Source organism: Eptesicus fuscus, chromosome 10, assembly GCF_027574615.1.
Source record: "Eptesicus fuscus isolate TK198812 chromosome 10, DD_ASM_mEF_20220401, whole genome shotgun sequence".
NCBI lineage: Eukaryota > Metazoa > Chordata > Mammalia > Chiroptera > Vespertilionidae > Eptesicus > Eptesicus fuscus.
The window spans coordinates 15,921,275-15,932,846 of record NC_072482.1 but is presented as its reverse complement, the minus strand read 5'-3'; the positions used below and the strand labels follow the sequence as shown (position 1 = coordinate 15,932,846).

General features: G+C 45.4%; 1 protein-coding gene across 1 annotated transcript in view; it reads left to right on the top strand.

The window, feature by feature from the left end:
- The first annotated feature begins 2,861 nt into the window (after positions 1-2,861).
- The window catches only part of RCAN2 (regulator of calcineurin 2), a 244,718-nt gene continuing 236,007 nt past the window's right edge, over positions 2,862-11,572 (top strand). Inside the window, exon 1 of the mRNA XM_054721676.1 lies at positions 2,862-3,100. The gene's annotated coding sequence lies outside the window, so the exon portion shown is untranslated. The remainder of the gene's footprint in view (positions 3,101-11,572) is intronic.

The following is an 11,572-nucleotide window of genomic DNA, read 5'->3' as shown; positions in this document are numbered from 1 at the left end:
CCAGCCTGGTTGGCCCCAACTGCCCCCCCTGCTGGCCTGGTCACCCCTCACTGCCTCTCTCTGCCAGCCTGATCGCCCCTCACTGCCCCCCAGTCGGGCTGGTCGCCCCACGCAGCCTGCTGTTCGGTCGTTTGGTCATCCCTCACTAACCCCTCTGCCGGCCTTGTTGCCCCACGCTGTTCAGTCGTTACTGTGAGGGCATCCTGACTAATTTGCATATTACCCTTTTATTAGTACACATTTAATCCTCACACTGAATCTTGTTTTCCTAACTTTTCAAAATGTCTGCAATAAATATATTACTTCTATAACCAGAAAATTTTATTTGTAAACATATATTTACCAAGTGGATCCTATTAAAAGAAAAAGCCTTAAAGTTGGTGAAGATTCTAGGAACTACTAAGAGTGAGATTTTGTTTAAAGAATGGAGGATGTTTTGCTCAGAGGAGGGGTTTGGAGTGAGTGAGACATGATGGCCATCACATATTTAAAAGACAATCAATTGGAAAAGAAATTGGACTTTGTCTCCAATCAGAAATTAAACTAGATCAATGATAGGAAATCCTAAAAAGACAGGGTTGAGCTCAATATAAGGATGCCCTTTCAAACAATTGTATTTAAAAAAATACCATAGTCCCTCATTATCTGCAGGGATATGTTTCAAGATCCCCCAGTGAATGCTCTAAACCAGGGGTGGGGAACCTTTTTCTGCCAAGGGCCATTTGGATATTTATAACATCATTCATGGGCCATATAATATTATCAACTTAAAAATTAGCCTGCTATATTTGGTCAGACATTTAATTAACTCATCCCTAATGCCTTGGCAGGGCCAGACCAAATGATTTTGAGGGCCTTATATGGCCCGTGGGCCGGACATTCCCCACCCCTGCTCTAAACCAGTACTGAACCCTATATACACTATACTGAACCGTATATAAACTATCTTTTTTTCCATACATACATACACACCTATGGTAGAGTTTAATTTACAAATTAGGCAATTTCATGGATAGATTTGTTCTTACAGTTGATCTTATGGACCTCAGTGTTAAGATTTTTTTTCTTTCCTTTCACTTTCTCACTTACAGAAAGCACTTTACATCTCTTTGGCATATCTGAATTGCCAGCATCTCTATTTTTGCACTTTGTGGTCATTGTTAAGCAGAGTAAGGGTTACTTGAACACAAACACTGTGGCACCTCGACAGTCGATCTGATAACCACGCTGGCTACTATAAGACTAACCTTGGGTAGGGTATACAGCTGGGATACACTGGACAAAGGGATCATTTACATCCTTGGGCAGCACAGAGCCCACTAGCAGATTTCATCAAGCTATTCAGAATGGCAGACACTTTAAAACTTGTGAGTTGTTTTTTGTTTGTTTTTTCTGGACCTTCCCACTTAATATTTTGGAACGTGGTTGACCATAGGTAACTGAAATGGTGGAAAGCAAAATGGTGGATTAGGAGGGACTAGTGTAATTCATCTAAATCAGCAGCTATTTCTGTATTTGTACATTCAGCAGAAGTTTGGGAGAGCAGGAGTCTAGGTTCATTTTCAACTCTGAAATTCTGTCTTTATTTATATTAATGCAGATTAATCAGAGAGAAGAGCTAAGGTCTACCTTTTATGTGTCTTTTTGTTTTTTTTTTTTAAAGGATGCATTTCTTTGTGAACCTTGGGGAAAAACAATGTATTGTCTGAGCGGGTAAAGAATAATTGTGAAATTTATATGTTGCTTCAATCCAATATTAATATTGTTTTTTGAAACAGAAAGGCATAAAAAAGAAAAGGAAAGAAGGCCTTGTTTATGCAGCAATTAGAAAGATGACAGAAAACAAAACTGACTTAAATCTGTTATTCATTTCCTCACTCAGGTTTATCTGCACCCCCACCTTCTTTCTTCAATTTCCCCCACTTTCTCTATTATGATCTTGGACATTTTCCTGCCAGGAGACTCAGCCCTGCCCATATGGTGCCCCCCATGAGCCCCAGGCTTCCCCCTGGGCCTGAATGGCTTTATTTTGTACAGCAGAGACTTCTGCTGGGGTTAAGTATGTGGAGCAACAGATCTACCCTAGATTCTGTTTCACATGCAACCGTTTACTGTATGACGCCAGCTTCCCATTCCTCGGGTCACGGGCTCTCACACAATGGGAGTCCTTGAAGCCCTTCTGTCCCAGGTCTGGTGGCTGCGACTCCTGGCAAAGCTGTGAAGCCCGCGCAGGGCACCTTCAGCCACGCGGGCGGGGCGGGCGCGGGGCTCCAGCCAGAGGACGCGAGCGCCCACCACGCAGGAACCCCAGGACCTTCCAGGGGTTTCCGGACGTTTCCTCAGTTAAGGGGAGGGGGGGTGTGGCTCAGTCCTCTGGTAAGAATCTCTGGCCAGTACGCCCTATGCACAGTTTGCTCCTCGGCCAGTTTCTTCTGCCCAGTCACCCTGCGCCTCAGAACCAGCCCCCTCCCCAGTCCCAGTCCCAAGCCCACCCTTCACTTCCTCCCCCGGGCTGGGACCCTGGGAAGCCCCTCCTGGCCCAGGCCGGGACTCTGTGCACAGGCTCCTGCGCTGGATCCCCAGAGGGTCTCCACCCCCGCAGCTCCCTCCCCCAGCCCCGTGGAAAGGAGAAGGTAAGGGGCTGAGTGCGCGCCTCGGAGGTGGAGGGTGGGGGACCGGGCAGGGCTCGGGCTCTGGGTGGGAAGAGATGAGAAGAGGCCCGAAGGGGGCTTTCGGTTTCCTGGGGTCTGATTGGAGGTTGGCCCGATGAGTCGGAGCTGGGGGCGCGCCCATCCCCGCTGGCTCCTGCGAGAGCCACCGCTCGGCCCCTCCCCGGAGCCGCTTTGTCCCGGTGCCGGCGGCGGAGGTGGTGGAGAGGAGCGGGCAGGAGGCAGAGACCCCGGACTGACGGACCGGACACGGGGAGGCGGGGCGCGCGGCGCACGGCCCCGCACTCAGGCCCGCGGGCACCGCGCCCGCCCCACGCGCTCGCACCGGCTGGCAGGTGAGCAGGCGGCGCCGCGCCCGCAGTCGCCGGCCCCCCGCCGACCGCCCGAGCCTCCGTCTCTGTCTCCGCCGGCGCGGCGCGGACGCCCATCAGGTCGGTTATGTAACGGCGCCGGCCCACTCGCCCCTGCACCCGGTCCTGCCAGGGCTGCGTGGGGCGCCCCAGCCGTGCCCGGGACGGTGGCGGGGGGCGGGCGAGCGCGACCCGGTGAGGGAGTGGGCAAGGGGGGCGGCGGGCGCAGGGGGTCTCCGGATCCCGTTGTAGGCCCCCAAGGCGTCTCCCTTGACCCCTTGCTAGAGGGCGCGGGTCTCTGAGAGCCTCTTCCCCATTCCTAGTGGCCCCGGGGTTTGCCTTCTCAGGAGCAGCAGCAGGTGCGTAAGCGGCGGATAAAGAAAGACGCCCGTGGTCGCTGGGACTGAGGTGTGGAGAGGTGGTGAGAGGAGGTGGACCGGACTCAGAGAGCAAAGGAGAACCCCGGGAGGCTCCTCTCCCGGCGCCTAAAGGAAAGCTCTGGGCAGGACGAAGGTGCTTTGAGGCGCAGCGGGAATTGTCCTCCCTGGGATTAGCTGGCTTGGGTCATCTAAAAATAACTTCAAGTTGGAAAAGTGAAATAGAAGGGAGCACAGTGTGCCGAGTTCGCCCTGCCTGTGGGATGCTTCGCTCTGGAAGCCACCGGAGGGAACAGGCAAATCTCAGCCACCTGATCCCTCTGCTGCCTCCGGGTCTCACTGGTTTCCAAGGTGTCTCGATTTGACTTTTAGTTAATGATTTATTCTCCAAGGCACTGCAGTCTTTTTCTTGTCCCAAAAATAAACGATAGAGCAGAGTGCATGCTTTCAATCTCTTCGGTGTCCTACAGACGTGTGCAATGGATACTTCAAAAGCCAAAGCTTTTTTAAAGTATTGTATTAGTAAAAAAACAAAAGTTTCTGGGCTCCCTTTAACATACAGCCCCGCAACTGGAGATGAAAGGATGCCAGAGCGTTCCAGCCCGCCCTTCTCCCTCCCTTCAGCCAGAACCCCACTTAACCTGTCACACGGAGGGCAACTTTGGGGAAAGTAGGACATTGAGAATAATATAACTCAACTTTCACACATATTACATCAACTTCAAAACACAGGACAAACGCATCGCAGGCACAGGGCAACCCTTGCTAACTGGCCCCCTCCATTCTGAGGACACAAGGGAGTTGGAACAACCTAGAAGCTGGAAAGGATCACGAAGCAGATCCGCACTGACTGTGGAACAAGGCAGGGGAGTGGACATTTGGCTGCTTTTCAGGCCACACATAGATTTTCTTTAGCCTTATAGCTATTAAGTATGATCCGTCATTGAGCTGAATGAGGCTGAAATGCGAGTTGCACTTTGCTTTCAAATCCACTGCAAATCAGATCGGCATTAATTGGCCACCTAGTGCCCGAGTCCAGTTCATTGAATTTTGTGAGGGGGAGAAGGTGTTCTCAAGGAAAGCTACAGAATCCCCAGAGCTTTCAAAATGCCTGTGTGTACAGAGCCTGCAGAACTCAACTGAGTCTGGGAGGGCGTGGCTGTCCCCAGGGATGGACATTTAGTAGGCCTAAGTGGAAACCTGAGAGCTTTGTCGTTAGCAGGTGGATATCACACTCTTTTAAAAACCACTGGAATAATCATTTGCAGATGGTCACATACATCGCAGAAACTAGGTTTGTTGAGACCAACTTTGAGAGCCGCTGTGGTCTCATTTCCCACACTGCCTGTACCGTCCACTCAGCTGATCAACAGCTGTTTGTCAAGCATCCACTGTGTGCTAGTAGGCCCTGTGCCAGACACTGAATGAACGAGGCCCATGCCTTTCAGAAATCAGTCTCACAAAAAAGGATAAGAAAGTAAGTGATAATGATCAGCATGGTGAGCGTCTAATGGAAACAGGAACAGGTTCCGTGGGAGCCCAGGGAAAGAAGGCTGCAGAGACTCTGGAAGAGCCTTCAGAGTTCACATGTGGACTGGATCCCAGTAGGCACTAGGAGTTCTCAACGGAAGGGAGTTGGCAATCCACACTGAGGGAAAGGTCATGTTCAAAAAACATGTAGGTGCTCTGAAACGGGGAGGTGGTAGGGGAGTTTGGCAGGGGAGGAGGGATTTCAGTGCCCTTGGGTTGTGAATATAGCCTAATGAGGAGAAATCATACGTTTTTATGGGGAGAGATGATTTGATCTAATTTGTGTCTTGCAAAAGTAACTTTGGAGGTGGTGAGTAGGTGGGATTACAAAGAGAAATGAGCTCAGATTTCAGACGACTAGAGGAAATGAATTATGCCTGAACCAGGGAGAACAGGGAAAAAGAAGAGAGATCTACAGAGAGCCATTTTATAGGGACACTCAACGGCACTAGGTCATCAAGTGGATGGTGGTATGGAAGGATAAGATGTCTAGATACCTTCAGGCTTTTAACTGAGTTAGAAATAAATAGAACAAGTAGGTTTGAGAAAGATGAGGAATTTCAACGGAAAGCTTTTCCTCTGAGATCAGGAACAAGACAAATATAGCCACTCTTACTACTTTATGCAACATAGTACTGGAAGTACTGGTTAGAACATTTAGGCAAGAAAAAAAATTTAAAGGCATCCAAGTCAGAAAGGAAGAAGTAAAACTGTCTCTAGTTGCAGATAACACAATGTTATAAATGTTATATATAGAAAACCCTAAAGACCACACACACACACACACACACACACACACACACACAGAATTCAGTCAAGTTGCAGGATACAAACCAATATACAAAACTCAGTTGCATTTTTATACACTAATAATGAGCTATCAGAAAGCAGAATTAAGAAAACAATCTCATTTACAATTGCATCAAAAAGAATAAAATACCTAGGAATAAATTTAACCAAGAAGTTTCAGTACACTGAAAACTGTAAGACTTTGATAAAAGAAATTGAAGAATCCATAAATAAATGGAATATTCCATGCTAATGGTTTGGAAGAATTAATGTTGTTAAAATGTTCATACTACCCAAAGCAATCTACAGATTCAATGCAATTCCTATTAAAATTCCAATGCATTTTTCACAGAAATAGAACAAACAATTCTAAAATTTACATGGAATCCCAAAAGACCTTGAATAGCAAAAACAATCTTGAGAAGGAACAACAAAGCTGGAAGCATTACACTTCCTGATTTCAAACTACATTATGAAGCTATAGTAATCAAAACAATATGGTATTGCCATAAAAACAGATACATAGATCGATGTGACAGAAGAGAGAGCCCAGAAATAAACCCATGCATCTATGGTCAATTGACTTATGACACAGAAACCAAGGATATAGAATGAGGAAAGGCTGTTTTCTTCAATAAACAATGCTGGGAAAACTGGACAGCCATATGTGGGGGGTGGGGGTGGGGAAGAGGGGAGAGGAAGCTGAGCCACTGTTTTACAACAAACACAGAAATCAACCCAAAGTGTACTGAAGGCTTAAACATAAGACCTGAAATCATAAAACTGCAAAAGAAAATATAGGAGGTAAGCTCTTTGGCAATTGGTCTTGGCAGTGATTGTTTTTTTAATCAACAAAGCAAAGGCAAAAAAAGCAAAATAAACAAGTAGGATGACACATCAAATTAAAAAGCTTTTGCACAGTAAAGGGAACCATCAATAAAACAAAAAGTCAACCCAGGGAGTGGGAGAAAATGTATGCAAATCATATATTTGATAAAAGGTTAATATCCCAAATATGTAAAGAATTCATACAACTCAATAGCAAAAACCAAACAATCTGATTTTTAAAATGGGCAGAGGAATTGAATAGATATTTTTCTAAAGAAGACATACTGATGGCCAACAGATACATGAAAAGGTACTCAACATCACTAATCATCAAGTAAATTAAAGTAAAAACCATAATGAGATAGCAACTCACACCTGTTAGAATGGCTATTATCAAAACAAAACAAAACAAAACAAAAACAAGATTGCATGTTGGTGAGGTTGTGGAGAAAGAGGAATCCTGTGCACTGTTGGTGGGAATGCAGCCACTAAGGAAAACAGTATGGAGATTCCTCAACAATTTAAAATGTAGAACTGCCATATGATCCTGCAACCCACATCTGGGTATTTATCTGAAGGAAAGAAAATCGCTATCTCTAAAAGGCATCTATGCCTTTATGTTCATTGCAGCATTTTTTTAATATATATTTTATTGATTTTCCACAGAGAGGAAGGGAGAGGGACAGAGAGTTAGAAACATTGATGAGAGAAAAACATCAATCAGTCGCCTCCTGCACACTCCCCACTGGGTATGGGCCCACAACCAAGGCACATGCCCTCGACCGGAATCGAACCCGGGACCCCTGAGTCCGCAGGCCAGTGCTCTATCCACTGAGCCAAACCGGTCAGGGCCATTGCAGCATTTTTTACAATAGCCAAGATATGGAAACAACCTAAATGGCCATCCATGGATGAATGGATAATGAAGATGTGGCATATATAAAAAAAGAAGGAAATCCTGCCATTTGTGATAAGATGGATGGACCTTGAGGGCATTATGCTAAGTGAAATAGGTCAGAAAAAGACAAATATGGCATGATCTCATCTATATATGTAATCTAAAAAAAACCTGAACTCACAGGTACAGAGACCAGATTGGTGGTTGTCAGAGGTGGGGGTAAAGGGTGGGCAAAATAAGTGAAGATGGACAAACGGTACAAACTTTCAGTTGTAAGATAAGTTCTGGGGGTTTAATGTTTAACATGGTAACTATAGTTAACAATACTGTATTTTGTCATTGAAAGTTGCTAAGAGGAGATCTTAAAAGTTCTCATCAGGGGAAAAACATTTGTAACTATGTGAGGTGATGGATATTAATTTACTGTGGATATATATATATATAATTAATTTACTGTGGATATATATATAATTAATTTACTGTGGATATATATATATATATATATAATTCACTTTATTTGTGTGTGTGTGTATATATATATATATATATATACACACACACACAAATAAAAGAGTAAGATGTAAATTGACCATACCTTCATGACACCCATCAGCCAATCAGGAGTGAGTATGCAAATTAACCCAACAAAGATGGTGGGTTAATTTGCATATGCAGGCGCCGAGCGTCCCGCCCTGCCCCAGCCGCTCCGGGCCTCTGGGCAGCGTGGGAAGGTGGAATGGCGTCTCTGGGCTGGAGTGAAAAGGCAGCTCCGGCCAAAGCAAAGGCCGTGCCAGCAGCAAGGGGAAGGAAGGCCCATTCTTGCATGAATCTTCGTGCATTGGGCCTCTAGAATATATATAAAATATATACATAATGTTACATATATATGTGTATATATATATACTAGAGGCCCAGTGCACGAAATTCATGCACTAGTAGGGTCCCTGGTGGCTGCTGCTGCCAGCCGGGGCCTCCCTTCTTTCCCCCAGCCGACCCCACCCCCTGGTCGAACTCCTGGATGACGTCCTGGTTGAGGGGACAATTTGCATACTATGCTTTTATTATATAGGATATGGCAAAACCATTATGTTGTATACCTAAAACTAATACAATGTTATATGTTAATTGAATCTCTATAAAACTGAGTGGGAGAAAGAAAGTATACAAGAAAGATAGGGAATTTTGACTTTGAAGATCAAATGAAAATGCTCAGTATGCACTTTCATTTTTCAAAGGCACTTTTATCTTTAATTTCTTCACTCCTGGTGCTAACCTTCTACTCATCTTACCTTCATTCCTGAGACTGTCTAGGGCTGCCTTTGGAGAAGAGGAAGAGAATTTGATAGCAAGAAATTTTTTCCACCTTCTTCCCCAAAAGTGAAAGGATTAACTGTCATTATCTGAACTAGAAGTAGTCATAGTAAAAATAATTTCAATTATGATAGTAATAGCTAACGTTTATTCAGTGTTTACTCTATGTGAGCACAAAGGAGTTAGAGCTCTACCTAGATTATCACATTGGATTCTCACAATGACTTTATGAGGCAGACACTGTTGTTATTCTTATCTATCTATATAATAGAAGCCTAAGCGACCATTATGGCAGAACGACCAGAACAACCAGTTGCCAGGATGCACATTGACCATCAGGGGGCAGACACTCAATGCAGGAGCTGCCCCCTGGTTTTCAGTGGCTCCCACAGGGGGAGCGCTGCTCATCCAGAAGCTGGGTTCATGGCTGGCGAGCTCAGCAACGGTGGCGGGAGCCTCTCCTGCCTCTATGGCAGCGCTAAGGAGCAGTGAGCTGAGCGGTAAGGAGCAGCGAGCAGGCGAACAGTAAGGAGCAAGGGGTCCTGAACTACGAGAGGGTGCAGGCCAAGCTGAGGGACCCTCTGCCCCCAGTGCACGATTTCGTGCACCGGGCCTCTTGTATATATATAAAAGTTTAAGCGACTGTTCGACCATTCAATCATTCAACTGTTTGTTCGACCCATAGTTATGATGCGCACTGACCACCAGGGGGCAGATGTTCAATGCACAGGCATGGAAACATGGAACAGACTGATGAATCTCAGAGGGAAGGGCTGAGGGGTGAGGGCGGGAAGAGTTTAACCAAAGATCTATATGCATACTAGAGGCCCGGTGCACAGATTTGGGCTGAAACTGGCTCTCTGACATCCCCTGATGGGTCCTGGATTGCGAGAGGGCACAGGCCAGGCTGAGGGACCCCACTGGTGCATGAATCCATGCACTGGGCCTCTAGTATACTTGATAAGAAACCCAAGGGAAATCCGAAAGTACCATATCTAGGCTGCACAATTAGGAAGAGGTGCACTGGGGTTCAAGCTCAGGCAGTCTGACCTGCACTCTGAATCACCAGTCAGAATTAACAACACTGAAATAATTTCTGTTTATCCTGGAATTTTATTTATTTTTTATTTTATTTTTTTTTACCCTGTGTTTGAATATTTGTGGCTGATGCTGTAAAAGAGAACAGACTGAGTCAGGAGTCCTGGCTCTCATCTGGGCTCACACCTGATTTGTTGTGTGACCTCTGCAAAGTCACAGCCCCTCCCAGGCTTTCCTTATTTTAAATCTGTATGTTACTTGGAAAAGAGGCTGACCAGATGATTTCTTACTGTCTCTATTCTTAAGTTCTCGCATCCTATCTTGAATTTTACCATTGATTTGGGTTAAAATCACGCTTGCCTGGTCCCTTTTAGAATAGGAATACTTCCAAGAGGATTGACTCAAATGGTGGCCTGTCCTTAGCAGCTGATGCCAACTAGTCCCTGGTGCATGTGCCCCTGAGGGTGTCAATGTTCGGGGAGCCTGCAGTTCAGAGCGTGGAAACCAGGATGGGCACTAACGTGGAGGACCCATAGTCAGGAATCAGTTTCTTCATTTTAGACATGTCACTTGAATTCTGTGAGACTTAGTTTTCTCATCTCTGGATAATTGGAGTGATAAATATATGTGTTGTAAGGTCATAAGGAGTGAAACAGATAACATAAAACAGGCACAGCACACGTCTGCCTCATCGAAGGTGCCTAGTAAATGAGGGTCCTCACCCTTCACCCTCAGGGAAACAGACACGCCAAAAATAGCTCAAACCTCCTACATTTCAGAATGCCCACAGGAAAATACTGTTTGTAGTCAAGGTGGAAAGGGATTTATTTTCTTAATCTGATTTCCCCACACTCAGCTCACTTCAAAACAGGGATGAGACTCAGGGTTCCTAAGCTTTGGAATGTATGCAGAAGAAAGCATTGTAATGGCGGCTGTTGCACAAAAGAATTGTGTAATTTGAGAGCTATATCCTAGTTTTTATTACTGTGGCTTTAGTTCTTTGTGGGAATAACAGCTTTATTGTTTTAAGTGATTGAGATATGCCTACTATAAAATATTCTAAGTTCTTTGAGGGCATGTGCTATGCCTTAATACTGCTCTTACAAGGTTGGGAATAAAGTATAAAAAGCATGGACTTGGCATGGAAAGGTCTGGATTCCCTTCCTGGCATGTCACTTCCCAGCTATGTAACCTTGAGCTTCCCAGTGATGTGACAGCCACAGGAGTTGGCATTTGTTGAATGCTGCCCCTGTTGAAGACGCTGTGCTCAGCACACTGTATACGTTATCTCATTTAATCCCGACAACATGGGGGTATTATTGTCACTATTCACAGATGAGCATGCCCTGAGGATCAGGTCTCTGAGTTGAAAATTTCTTATCTGTACAATTAGGAGAAGAATACTTGATCTCTCCACCTTACAGAGTCATGGGGCTAAAATGTTAGTCTGCAATTTGCACTCACATTCACAAAATGGAACGCTCTGCACAGATGTTAAGGATGATTGTCACAGTAGGGACCTCCCAAGAGGTCAGTTACAGTTGGGCCTGGTATAGCACCAGGTCTGCGAGGAGAGGAAGGTCCACTGTATTTAAAAGACGTTTGTAGAATTCATTAACAAACTGTATTTCCTTGCCCTATTCTTTGATAGTTTGTCTTATGATACCTGTTGATTTCAAGGTTAACTTGAAATCAGTACCAGGACTCCACTAGGCTGGGCCAGGAGGAGACTGACCAGGAAATGGACCTGGGTCTTGCTGGTGAAAGCGGGGGCGGGGGGGA